General features: G+C 27.5%; 1 protein-coding gene and 1 long non-coding RNA gene across 2 annotated transcripts in view; one reads left to right on the plus strand and one right to left on the minus strand.

Annotated features, from left to right (window-relative positions):
• Positions 1 to 14,841, plus strand: part of LOC122270877 (uncharacterized) — a 112,775-nt gene that overhangs the window by 84,427 nt on the left and 13,507 nt on the right. The window contains exons 15-16 of the long non-coding RNA XR_015431784.1: positions 52 to 111; positions 3,694 to 3,753. This is a non-coding gene — a long non-coding RNA (uncharacterized LOC122270877). The remainder of the gene's footprint in view (positions 1 to 51; positions 112 to 3,693; positions 3,754 to 14,841) is intronic.
• LOC147816139 (uncharacterized) overlaps positions 1 to 14,841 on the minus strand; it is a 58,039-nt gene that overhangs the window by 11,705 nt on the left and 31,493 nt on the right. The gene's annotated exons all lie outside the window — the stretch shown is intronic.

Here is a 14,841-nt window from a genome sequence, read left to right on the forward strand (position 1 = left end):
GTGTTGCATAAATATTTATATAATTTTAACCAATGTGTCCTGTTTTTTCAGGTTTTGGACACTCTATGGTATACAAATCCATCCAAGAGTCGATGTCTTAGATTATTAAAAGTAAGTTCATGCAAAATATAATCTTCATGTTCTTATTAACCGGCATTTACATAAGTTTTCAAAAAAATAAATAAAAAGAATACGTAATAAAGATATATATTAATAGCGAACATAATTTCGTATACATAAAAGAAATTACATTTAAGACTTGCCACATATCTGGAAACCACATATATTGACGACATAAAAAAACTGTATTTTTAGTCAAGAAAATGTATGAAGCTTTCTAATTATGTTAAATTATGATATAAGCTGATAGGATATAATTTTGCGGAGGGGAGGATATAATTATGATATAATTATGATAAATTATGATATAAATTATGATATAATTATGATATAAGCAGATTAAAATAATTATTTTTTCTGCTGAAAGCATTTAATATCTTGACGTAGACTTAAGAAAAATAGGTTAAAAAACTTTAATCAATGAATTATAAATAACAATTGTAACTTTAGCGTCGTGATAGGGAAATAAGGTTTTCTAATAATGATAATAAAACCATTTCGTGATTCATCCCCTGTAGTATTAAATAATTTAAGTTTTATTGAAATGTCTCGATAAAAAATGGTACATTCTCGAATTAAAATAAAGCTGTTTCTAAATAAATTGCAATGTAGCGAATAATAAAATTAATTGAACTTAATACTATCATAATTGTCCTAAAATGCGATAAAAAATAAAGATAAAATCTTGTTTATAAATAAGCAGAAGTCATTTTGTCGTATCTTCGAATATGGGTTAATTTTGCATGAAAAATAATCAATGAATTTCGGATGCAAATGTCTTACTACATTGTCTAAATAATAAATGATGCGTAATCAAAGTATGAAGTTAAGCGTACAATTAAATAAAGAATAAAATTTAATATTAAGAGCTAAATAAAAATTGCATACAATAAATGCATAAAACATAAAGTAAAGCGAAAATATAAGGTGTGAAATATTTAATGAAGTTAAAAGAAAGCTTAATATGAAGTAATACTTAATACATTGAGTAGCAATTGTAACAGAGAATAAAGAATAGTAAAGTTTGAAGTATCAGGGAAATTTAAAGCGCAATATATGAAGTATTAGATAAAGTGTTACGTAAAGAGTGAGATATAAAGTGAAGCAAAAAATAAATTTAAAAAAGAGTCACGCTTAAGTAACTAATATGAAAGTAAATGAAATATGAAAGTAAAGCTTAAAGTAAAAAGAGGATGGTAAAAATCTGAAAGAATAAAAAGGGAAATATAGAAAAAAAAGTAAAGCATAGTAGAAAGTATATCGTAAAGTAATGTGTAAAACATAAAGAAACTCGTAAAACGAATAAAGTGTAAACTCAAGTAAAGCGCGTAATATATAGTAAAAGTGTAAAATAACGCGTTAAATATAAAATAAAATAGAGAATAATATAAAGCAGAAGATATTAAAAAAACTGCAATGTGTAAAAAATTAAATAAAGTAAATATTGAACTATTAAGCAAAGCGTAAGGTAGAAAGTATATTATATTTTTGAAATATAATAAAAAGGAAAGTGTAAAGTAAAGAAGACACTAAAATATAATATAGTAAAAAGTACAGCTTAGTTTAAAACAAAGTATTAAGTAAAACAAAATGTGGTATATAAATTAAATCATAAAATGTAAAGTAAAGAAAACAGCTAGTAAAGTAAAGCGTAAAGTAAAAAGCGGAAAGTATAATTTGAAAATTGTGTACACTAAAATGTAAGCGTAGAGTTAAATGTAAAGTAAGATGCGTGTCAGGTAGAAAGTATAGAAGAGTGTCAGGTAGAAAGTTAACGATAGAGTATAAATTATAGTGTAAATTAAAGTATAATGAAAGACTAAGTTTTGTCTAGTCTAGTCTAATTTTGACTGAAACTAATTTTGACTTGTATATTATATTTTTGAAATATAATAAAAAGGAAAGTGTAAAGTAAAGAAGACACTAAAATATAATATAGTAAAAAGTACAGCTTAGTTTAAAACAAAGTATTAAGTAAAACAAAATGTGGTATATAAATTAAATCATAAAATGTAAAGTAAAGAAAACAGCTAGTAAAGTAAAGCGTAAAGTAAAAAGCGGAAAGTATAATTTGAAAATTGTGTACACTAAAATGTAAGCGTAGAGTTAAATGTAAAGTAAGATGCGTGTCAGGTAGAAAGTATAGAAGAGTGTCAGGTAGAAAGTTAACGATAGAGTATAAATTATAGTGTAAATTAAAGTATAATGAAAGACTAAGTTTTGTCTAGTCTAGTCTAATTTTGACTGAAACTAATGTAAGACCAAGATTAAACCAAGTTTAAAATTACGTGTAAAATATAAAGTTTAAAGTAAAGAGTAAAATATAAAGAGAAAAGTAAAGTAAACTAAAGCAGAAGGTCAAATAAAACGTGAAGTATAATTTACAGCTTAAGATATAAAGTGAAGCGTAAAAGTAAGTGAAGTGTAAAATGTAAAGTTAAACGAGAAATGTAAAGTATAAAGTCAAGTGCAAAATTTAGCTTAAAGTCTGAAGAGTAATGTGAAACATATGAAAATATAAAACCGTATATAAAAGTTCAGTAATAAGTAAAGAGATTGAAGAAAATATTAAGTAAACTGAATGAGTTAAAATAAATTAAAATGTTATTGAATTGTCTTAAACCTGTAATGTTTGGCTTCATGGAAATTTTTTGTAAGTATGTGAAGGAATCGGTCATTTTTTTTCTCATCGTAGAGAGTCGATGTTATTGGAATAATAAAGAAGACATTGAAATATGAGAGAATAATTCACTGCAGCATTCTCGTTTTTTATATTTTAATAAAGATCAAACTGAGAAAACAAACGATAATGTATTGTTTAGTTTAATGAATAATTGAGTAGATAAAAATTGGAATTTCTAATTCTTTTCAAGATAACGTTGTTCCAGAAAATATTAAGCTGAAATGTTCTTTCCTTTGTATGTTTGACACCTTTTTCAAATAATAAGGTTAAGAAATAGTGCGGAAACTACTTAAAAATTATCAAGGGGGGAAATATAGAAAGAAATTATTACAATATTAACTTTTTTACATAAAAATTTTTGACTTGATATTTTTCATTGTTAGTGTCACTGAAAATAAGCAAATCACATCCTATGCTTAAGTGAGAAAGAAACAAAGCACTATCTTGCTCTAATTTTAGCTCTTCCTAAAGTAATCAAATTTTAGAATTCAAAAAAACGAGGTAACTATTCAAAAAATACAATTAGTAGATATTTCAATTCGTTTTATAAAAGTTTATAAATAGTATTCATTATTTCTGTTTTTCTGTTAAAATTCCGAAACACATAATTAATGTTAAATTTCCGAAACACATAACAGCAATTATTGTCCAATTTTTTTCTTTTTTCAAACTTCTTTTTATAATTTGAAGATATTTCAACTGATATTTTTTAGGAAAAATTTAGAAGATAGTGATTTAAATGACGTAAGCATGACTCATAAACTTGTCTGATAAAATTAGTAAATCACAAACCCACCATCCCCTTTATGTCCTTACGAAGCAATTAAAATATTCCTATAATGTTGCATAAGTGTTTATGTAATAATAATCAATATGTGATATTTTTTCAGCTTTTGAAAACTTCATGAAAGACAAATTCAACCAAGACTTGACGTCTTAGCTTTTTAAAGGTAAGCAATATAAGAGATGAACTTAATAATTTTCACGTTCATACTATCCAGCATTGATATAAATTTTCAAGCAAACAAAAAGAGAATGCAATAAAAAGAAAGTAGAAAATATAAGCTCACCGGACAAAAAATTAGTCACCCAAGTGCCAATCACCGCCATGAATCTTTAGGTTTCGTTAGACGACGCAGTGGTCAAATAATGTGCTCAACTGCTTCAACGCGATTAAAGTCAAGTAGCTATCAGCGAGATATTTTTTCTGAAGCTGAAATTATGTGTAAATATAGGTAAGTGTAAGGATGTAATAGAGTGGCAAAACGGAACAATTGTGTTTGGCCATGCCCATGGTCATAAAGTGAATTAAGTGGCTGGATTTTTTGGTTTTTCAATTCTGTTTCAATTCTGTGTGGTTTCTAATGTGTCTACAAGCAGTGGCGTAATACATGCGGTCACGAAAAAGATCCTGCATGAAAGGGATCAGAGACGTGTTTCGTGACTTCTCAATCAAAATCACTTCCAAACCCAACAGAAATTGCTTCAGTAAGTAAATGAAGGTCCATTCCAAACTGTCAGTCCAAGTGTGAGAAAATATTGCGACGGGAGCTGCATGCTTAGAACATTTGGAGTCGAACCTCTTGTAAAAGGCCATTGTTCGCAAAGGCACTTGCTGACTGGCCGAATGAATTGTAGTATGACGAATCACGTTTTTGCCTTTATTCAAAATACTTAACGTGTCTTAACGATCAGTCCATCGCGTCCCGCAGTGGACTGATCGTTAAGACAAGGTTCCCAGCAGATCACCGAAGTCAAGCATCACTGGCTACGGTCAGTGTGCGGGTGGGTGACCACTTGGATCAGTCTGCGTAGGGACCGAGGGTGTACGGTATTGGTCCTCGTTAAACTGTGCTACCGTAAAGAGCTCGACTTCGCGCGCAGGTCGTCGGGCTACTGAAGCGGGGGTGCCATCCCCTCCGCAGTGGATCAAAATTGTGATGGCATGTCTTCGGATCATCCTCCGGGATGTTTCCCAGACCGTCGCCAATAGCCCATTGTGCAGCTCTAGTGCGACGTAAATTAACAACAACAACAACATCAAAATACGCATGTCATCGAGTGCAACAGAGAGCGGATGAAGCATTATATCCTGACTGTGCACAAGGTCAGTTTCAAGCAGAAGGTGAGTCTGTCATGTTTTGGGGGAGTTTTTCTTATTATGGATGGGGCTCCCTCACTAAGGAGGCCTCTAACACGAGCCAGCATGTTTGAGTATTCTGGATAATCAGATGATGCCTTTCAGTCAACATCTTTATGAAAAGAGTGGGCCGACATCCCTATTTTTCAAGATGACAACAGCAAAGTTCATAGGGCTGGAAGAATATGTGACTGATTTTATGAACGAACACTCAGACACTCAAATGCATCTCGTATGGCATGCAAAGTTACCCCAGTTCAACCCCATTGAAAATTTGTGGGACATGTTGGAACAACAGGTAAAACGCCGAAATCAGCATCCTCGCAATTTGATTACTTGGCAATTAGGCTCGCAATTTGGTTTGGTGTTACATGCTATAAAATGATGTTTTTCATGATTTCACTAAGGTTGACTAATTTTTTGTCCGGTGTGATTAGCTTCGTATACTGAAAAGAAATTGCACTAAGAATTAAAACATTTTCAACAATAAGACAGCAAGTTCTTCAGAATTAAAACAAAAAACAGTAGTTTCGTCCAGAAAATATTTGAGGCCTTCTAAACGTGATAAGGCCATTTTTGAAAACATGGACTCCCTTTGTGGAAAAAAAAATCACGATATAAGTAAATAAAAACAATTAATTTGTCTGATGAAAGCATTTAAAATCTTAACGAAAGTTGAGTAATATATAAAAGCAGCACGCAAAATACAATAAATGGTAAAATTAAACTTAACCTTTTATGCGAAAGAAAAATAAATGCATGAAGAAAGCGAAAAAATAACTCAAAAGAAAAATAAGGCAGATATTGTATTAATTAAGTTAAAAAAACAAACAAATATAGCGGGAAAAATAATGCATAAAAAAATTAACGTGAAAATAAAACGCTTAAGAAAAGGAGAAGTGTAAATATAGGGCGTAATAAAAATAAAAACGTAAAATGTACGGTAAAGGATAGCGATATAAATAAAAGCAATGCGTAAAATTAAATATAAGAAAAGGAAACAAAAGTATAACATAAAGAAAAAAAAACGTAAATTATAATAAGGAGTAAATTTAGTATTAAATAATCGTAGAAACGAGTAAATATGGCGCATGAAAAAACGAAGAAATAAAATCAGCGCATAAAAATGTCAGCCATGTACAAGAAGAAAAAACGCTTCGAGTATAGTATAAAAGCTATGTCCAAAATACAATAAAATGTAAAATTAAGCATAACTTTTTATGCGCAAGAAAAATAAATGCGTGAAGTCAGGCGAAAAAATAACTCATAAAAAAATAAAATATAAAGTAAATATTGTGTTAATTAAATAAAGAGGAAGAAATATAGCGGGAAAAATAATGCATAAAAAAGTAAACGTGAAAATAAAACGCTTTAGAAAAGGAGAAGCGTAAATATAGGGCGTAAAAACGTAAAATGTACGGCAAAGGATAGCGATATAAATAAAAGCAATGCGTAAAATTAAATATAAGAAAAGGAAACAAAAGTATAACATAAAGAAAAAAAAACGCAAATTATAATAAGAAGTAAATTTAGTATTAAATAAACGTAGAAACGAGTAAATATGGCACATAAAAAACGAAGAAATAAAATCAGCGCATAAAAATGTCAGCCATGTACATGAAGAAAAAACGCTTCGAGTATAGTATAAAAGCTATGTCCAAAATACAATAAAATATAAAATTAAACATAACTTTTCATGGGCAAGAAAAATAAATGCGTGAACACAGGCGAAGAAAAAACTCGTAAAAAAAATAAAATGTAAAGTAGATATTGTGCTAATTAAATAAAAAAAACAAATGTAGCGAGAAAAATAATGCATAAAAAAGTAAACGAGAAAATAAAACGCTTAAGAAAAGGAGAAGCGTAAATATAGGGCGTAAAAAAAATAAAAACGTAAAATGTACGGTAAAGGATAGCGATATAAATAAAAGCAATACGTAAAATTAAATATAAGAAAAGGAAACAAAAGTATAACATAAAGAAAAAAAAACGTAAATTATAATAAGGAGTAAATTTAGTATTAAATAATCGTAGAAACGAGTAAATATGGCGCATGAAAAAACGAAGAAATAAAATCAGCGCATAAAAATGTCAGCCATGTACAAGAAGAAAAAACGCTTCGAGTATAGTATAAAAGCTATGTCCAAAATACAATAAAATGTAAAATTAAGCATAACTTTTTATGCGCAAGAAAAATAAATGCGTGAAGTCAGGCGAAAAAATAACTCATAAAAAAATAAAATATAAAGTAAATATTGTGTTAATTAAATAAAGAGGAAGAAATATAGCGGGAAAAATAATGCATAAAAAAGTAAACGTGAAAATAAAACGCTTTAGAAAAGGAGAAGCGTAAATATAGGGCGTAAAAACGTAAAATGTACGGCAAAGGATAGCGATATAAATATAAAAGCAATGCGTAAAATTAAATATAAGAAAAGGAAACAAAAGTATAACATAAAGAAAAAAAAACGTAAATTATAATAAGAAGTAAATTTAGTATTAAATAAACGTAGAAACGAGTAAATATGGCACATAAAAAACGAAGAAATAAAATCAGCGCATAAAAATGTCAGCCATGTACATGAAGAAAAAACGCTTCGAGTATAGTATAAAAATTATGTCCAAAATACAATAAAATATAAAATTAAACATAACTTTTCATGGGCAAGAAAAATAAATGCGTGAACACAGGCGAAGAAAAAACTCGTAAAAAAAATAAAATGTAAAGTAGATATTGTGCTAATTAAATAAAAAAAAACAAATGTAGCGAGAAAAATAATGCATAAAAAAGTAAACGAGAAAATAAAACGCTTAAGAAAAGGAGAAGCGTAAATATAGGGCGTAAAAAAAATAAAAACGTAAAATGTACGGTAAAGGATAGCGATATAAATAAAAGCAATACGTAAAATTAAATATAAGAAAAGGAAACAAAAGTATAACATAAAGAAAAAAAAACGTAAATTATAATAAGGAGTAAATTTAGTATTAAATAATCGTAGAAACGAGTAAATATGGCGCATGAAAAAACGAAGAAATAAAATCAGCGCATAAAAATGTCAGCCATGTACAAGAAGAAAAAACGCTTCGAGTATAGTATAAAAGCTATGTCCAAAATACAATAAAATGTAAAATTAAGCATAACTTTTTATGCGCAAGAAAAATAAATGCGTGAAGTCAGGCGAAAAAATAACTCATAAAAAAATAAAATATAAAGTAAATATTGTGTTAATTAAATAAAGAGGAAGAAATATAGCGGGAAAAATAATGCATAAAAAAGTAAACGTGAAAATAAAACGCTTTAGAAAAGGAGAAGCGTAAATATAGGGCGTAAAAACGTAAAATGTACGGCAAAGGATAGCGATATAAATAAAAGCAATGCGTAAAATTAAATATAAGAAAAGGAAACAAAAGTATAACATAAAGAAAAAAAAACGCAAATTATAATAAGAAGTAAATTTAGTATTAAATAAACGTAGAAACGAGTAAATATGGCACATAAAAAACGAAGAAATAAAATCAGCGCATAAAAATGTCAGCCATGTACATGAAGAAAAAACGCTTCGAGTTAGTATAAAAGCTATGTCCAAAATACAATAAAATATAAAATTAAACATAACTTTTCATGGGCAAGAAAAATAAATGCGTGAACACAGGCGAAGAAAAAACTCGTAAAAAAAATAAAATGTAAAGTAGATATTGTGCTAATTAAATAAAAAAAAACAAATGTAGCGAGAAAAATAATGCATAAAAAAGTAAACGAGAAAATAAAACGCTTAAGAAAAGGAGAAGCGTAAATATAGGGCGTAAAAAAAATAAAAACGTAAAATGTACGGTAAAGGATAGCGATATAAATAAAAGCAATACGTAAAATTAAATATAAGAAAAGGAAACAAAAGTATAACATAAAGAAAAAAAAACGTAAATTATAATAAGGAGTAAATTTAGTATTAAATAAACGTAGAAACGAGTAAATGTGGCGCATAAAAAAACGAAGAAATAAAATCAGCGCATAAAAATGTCAGCCATGTACAAGAAGAAAAAACGCTTCGAGTATAGTATAAAAGTTATGTCCAAAATACAATAAAATGTAAAATTAAGCATAACTTTTTACGCGCAAGAAAAATAAATGCGTGAAGTCAGGCGAAAAAACAACTCATAAAAAAATAAAATATAAAGTAAATATTGTGTTAATTAAATAAAAAGGAACAAATATAGCAGGAAAAATAGTGCATAAAAAAGTAAACGTGAAAATAAAACGCTTAAGAAAAGGAGAAGCGTAAATATAGGGCGCAAAAAAATTAAAAACGTAAAATGTACGGTAAAGGATAGCGATATAAATAAAAGCAATGCGTAAAATTAATTATAAGAAAAGGAAACAAAAGTATAACATAAAAAAAAAACGTAAATTATAATAAGGAGTAAATTTAGTATTAAATAAACGTAGAAACGAGTAAATGTGGCGCTTAAAAACACGAAGAAATAAAATCAGCGCATAAAAATGTCAGCCATGTACAAGAAGAACAAACGCTTCGAGTATAGTATAAAAGCTACGCCCAAAATACAATAAATGCGTGAAGACAGGCGAAAAAATAACTCATAAAAAAATAAAATATAAAGTAGATATTGTGTTAATTAAATAAATAAAAAAAAACAAATAAAGCGGAAAAAATAATGCATAAAAATGTAAACGTGAAAATAAAACGCTTAAGAAAAGGAGAAGCGTAAATATAGGGCGTAAAAAAATAAAAACGTAAAATGTACGGTAAAGGATAGCGATATAAATAAAAGCAATGCGTAAAATAAAATATAAGAAAAGGAAACAAAAGTATAACATAAAGAGAAAAAAAACGTAAATTATAATAAGGAGTAAATTTAGTATTAAATAAACGTAGAAACGAGTAAATGTGGTGCTTAAAAACACGAAGAAATAAAATCAGCGCATAAAAATGTCAGCCATGTACAAGAAGAAAAAACGCTTCGAGTATAGTATAAAAGCTATGTCCAAAATACAATAAAATGTAAAATTAAGCATAACTTTTTATGCGCAAGAAAAATAAATGCGTGAAGTTAGGCGAAAAAATAACTCATAAAAAAATAAAATATAAAGTAAATATTGTGTTAATTAAATAAAAAGGAACAAATATAGCGGGGAAAATAATGCATAAAAAAGTAAACGTGAAAATAAAACGCTTTAGAAAAGGAGAAGCGTAAATATAGGGCGTAAAAACGTAAAATGTACGGTAAAGGATAGCGATATAAATAAAAGCAATGCGTAAAATTAATTATAAGAAAAGGAAGCAAAAGTATAACATAAAGAGAAAAAGAACGCAAATTATAATAAGGAGTAAATTTTGTATTAAATAAACGTAGAAACGAGTAAATATGGCGCATAAAAAAACGAAGAAATAAAATCAGCGCATAAAAATGTCAGCCATGTACACGAAGAAAAAATGCTTCGAGTAAACTATGTCCAAAATGCACTAAAATGTAAAATTAAACATAACTTTTTATGAGCAAGAAAAATAAATGCGTGAAGACAGGCGAAGAAATAACTGATAAAAAAAATAAAATTTAAAGTAGATATTGTGTTAATTAAGTAAAAAAAACTAATATAGCGGGAAAAATAATGCATCAAAAAGTAAACGTGAAAAAAAAAACGCTTAAGAAGCAGAGAAGCGTAAATATAGGGCGTAAAGAAAATAAAAACGTAAAATGTACGGTAAAGGATAGCGATATAAATAAAAGCAATGCGTAAAATCAATTATAAGAAAAGGAAACAAAAGTATAACATAAAGAAAAAAAAAACGTAAATTATAATAAGGAGTAAATTTAGTATTAAATAAACGTAGAAACGAGTAAATGTGGGGCATAAAAAAACGAAGAAATAAAATCAGCGCATAAAAATGTCAGCCATGTACAAGAAGAAAAAACGCTTCGAGTATAGTATAAAAGCTATGTCCAAAATACAATAAAATGTAAAATTAAACATAACTTTTTATGCGCAAGAAAAATAAATGCGTGAAGACAGGCGAAAAAATATCTCATAAAAAAAATAAAATATAAAGTAGATATTGTGTTAATTAAATAAAAAAAAACAAATATAGCGGGAAAAATAATGCATCAAAAAGTAAACGTGAAAAAAAAAACGCTTAAGAAAAGGAGAAGCGTAAATATAGGGCGTAAAAACGTAAAATGTACGGTAAAGGATAGCGATATAAATAAAAGCAATGCGTAAAATTAAATATAAGAAAAGGAAGCAAAAGTATAACATAAAGAAAAAAAAACGCAAATTATAATAAGGAGTAAATTTTGTATTAAATAAACGTAGAAACGAGTAAATATGGCGCATAAAAAAACGAAGAAATGAAATCAGCGCATAAAAATGTCAGACATGTACAAGAAGAAAAAACGCTTCGAGTATAGTATAAAAGCTATGTCCAAAATACAATAAAATGTAAAATTAAACATAACTTTTCATGGGCAAGAAAAATAAATGCGTGAACACAGGCGAAGAAAAAACTCGTAAAAAAAAATAAAATGTAAAGTAGATATTGTGCTAATTAAATATCAAAAAAGCAAATGTAGCGAGAAAAATAAAGCATAAAAAAGTAAACGTGAAAATAAAACGCTTAAGAAAAGAAGAAGCGTAAATATAGGGCGTAAAAAAATAAAAACGTAAAATGTACGGTAAAGGATAGCGATATAAATAAAAGCAATACGTAAAATTAAATATAAGAAAAGGAAACAAAAGTATAACATAAAGAGAAAAAAAACGTAAATTATAATAACGAGTAAATTTGGTATTAAATAAACGTAGAAACGAGTAAATATGGCGCATGAAAAAACGAAGAAATAAAATCAGCGCATAAAAATGTCAGCCATGTACAAGAAGAAAAACGCTTCGAGTATAGTATAAAAGCTATGTCCAAAATACAATAAAATGTAAAATTAAGCATAACTTTTTATGCGCAAGAAAAATAAATGCGTGAAGTCAGGCGAAAAAATAACTCATAAAAAAATAAAATATAAAGTAAATATTCTGTTAATTAAATAAAGAGGAACAAATATAGCGGGAAAAATAATGCATCAAAAAGTAAACGTGAAAAAAAAAACGCTTAAGAAGCAGAGAAGCGTAAATATAGGGCGCAAAGAAAATAAAAACGTAAAATGTACGGTAAAGGATAGCGATATAAATAAAAGCAATGCGTAAAATCAATTATAAGAAAAGGAAACAAAAGTATAACATAAAGAAGAAAAAAACGTAAATTATAATAAGGAGTAAATTTAGTATTAAATAAACGTAGAAACGTGTAAATATGGCGCATAAAAAAGCGAAGAAATAAAATCAGCGCATAGAAATGTCAGCCATGTACAAGAGGAAAAAACGCTTCGAGTATAGTATAAAAGCTATGTCCAAAATACAATAAAATGTAAAATTAAACATAACTTTTTATGCGCAAGAAAAATAAATGCGTGAAGACAGGCGAAAAAATATCTCATAAAAAAAAAAAATATATAAAGTAGATATTGTGTTAATTAAATAAAAAAAAACAAATATAGCGGGAAAAATAATGCATCAAAAAGTAAACGTGAAAAAAAAAAACGCTTAAGAAAAGGAGAAGCGTAAATATAGGGCGTAAAGAAAATAAAAACGTAAAATGTACTGTAAAGGATAGCGATATAAATAAAAGCAATGCGTAAAATTAAATATAAGAAAAGGAAACAAAAGTATAACATAAAGAAAAAAAAACGCAAATTATAATAAGAAGTAAATTTAGTATTAAATAAACGTAGAAACGAGTAAATATGGCACATAAAAAACGAAGAAATAAAATCAGCGCATAAAAATGTCAGCCATGTACAAGAAGAAAAAACGCTTCGAGTATAGTATAAAAGCTATGTCCAAAATACAATAAAATGTAAAATTAAGCATAACTTTTTACGCGCAAGAAAAATAAATGCGTGAAGTCAGGCGAAAAAACAACTCATAAAAAAATAAAATATAAAGTAAATATTGTGTTAATTAAATAAAAAGGAACAAATATAGCGGGAAAAATAGTGCATAAAAAAGTAAACGTGAAAATAAAACGCTTAAGAAAAGGAGAAGCGTAAATATAGGGCGCAAAAAAATTAAAAACGTAAAATGTACGGTAAAGGATAGCGATATAAATAAAAGCAATGCGTAAAATTAATTATAAGAAAAGGAAACAAAAGTATAACATAAAAAAAAAACGTAAATTATAATAAGGAGTAAATTTAGTATTAAATAAACGTAGAAACGAGTAAATGTGGCGCTTAAAAACACGAAGAAATAAAATCAGCGCATAAAAATGTCAGCCATGTACAAGAAGAACAAACGCTTCGAGTATAGTATAAAAGCTACGCCCAAAATACAATAAATGCGTGAAGACAGGCGAAAAAATAACTCATAAAAAAATAAAATATAAAGTAGATATTGTGTTAATTAAATAAATAAAAAAAAACAAATGTAGCGAGAAAAATAAAGCATAAAAAAGTAAACGTGAAAATAAAACGCTTAAGAAAAGGAGAAGCGTAAATATAGGGCGTAAAAAAAATAAAAACGTAAAATGTACGGTAAAGGATAGCGATATAAATAAAAGCAATGCGTAAAATCAATTATAAGAAAAGGAAACAAAAGTATAACATAAAGAAGAAAAAAATGTAAATTATAATAAGGAGTAAATTTAGTATTAAATAAACGTAGAAACGTGTAAATATGGCGCATAAAAAAGCGAAGAAATAAAATCAGCGCATAGAAATGTCAGCCATGTACAAGAGGAAAAAACGCTTCGAGTATAGTATAAAAGCTATGTCCAAAATACAATAAAATGTAAAATTAAACATAACTTTTTATGCGCAAGAAAAATAAATGCGTGAAGACAGGCGAAAAAATATATCATAAAAAAAATAAAATATAAAGTAGATATTGTGTTAATTAAATAAAAAAAAACAAATATAGCGGGAAAAATAATGCATCAAAAAGTAAACGTGAAAAAAAAAACGCTTAAGAAAAGGAGAAGCGTAAATATAGGGCGTAAAGAAAATAAAAACGTAAAATGTACGGTAAAGAATAGCGATGTAAATAAAAGCAATGCGTAAAATTAAATATAAGAAAAGGAAACAAAAGTATAACATAAAGAAAAAAAAACGCAAATTATAATAAGAAGTAAATTTAGTATTAAATAAACGTAGAAACGAGTAAATATGGCACATAAAAAACGAAGAAATAAAATCAGCGCATAAAAATGTCAGCCATGTACATGAAGAAAAAACGCCTCGAGTATAGTATAAAAGCTATGTCCAAAATACAATAAAATATAAAATTAAACATAACTTTTCATGGGCAAGAAAAATAAATGCGTGAACACAGGCGAAGAAAAAACTCGTAAAAAAAATAAAATTTAAAGTAGATATTGTGCTAATTAAATAAAAAAAAAACAAATGTAGCGAGAAAAATAATGCATAAAAAAGTAAACGAGAAAATAAAACGCTTAAGAAAAGGAGAAGCGTAAATATAGGGCGCAAAAAAATTAAAAACGTAAAATGTACGGTAAAGGATAGCGATATAAATAAAAGCAATGCGTAAAATTAATTATAAGAAAAGGAAACAAAAGTATAACATAAAAAAAAAACGTAAATTATAATAAGGAGTAAATTTAGTATTAAATAAACGTAGAAACGAGTAAATGTGGCGCTTAAAAACACGAAGAAATAAAATCAGCGCATAAAAATGTCAGCCATGTACAAGAAGAACAAACGCTTCGAGTATAGTATAAAAGTTACGCCCAAAATACAATAAATGCGTGAAGACAGGCGAAAAAATAACTCATAAAAAAATAAAATATAAAGTAGATATTGTGTTAATTAAATAAATAAA

The sequence above is a fragment of the Parasteatoda tepidariorum genome, chromosome 2 (genome assembly GCF_982258835.1).
Source record: "Parasteatoda tepidariorum strain Cologne lab strain chromosome 2, Ptep-v5.0, whole genome shotgun sequence".
Taxonomy (NCBI): Eukaryota; Metazoa; Arthropoda; class Arachnida; order Araneae; family Theridiidae; genus Parasteatoda; species Parasteatoda tepidariorum.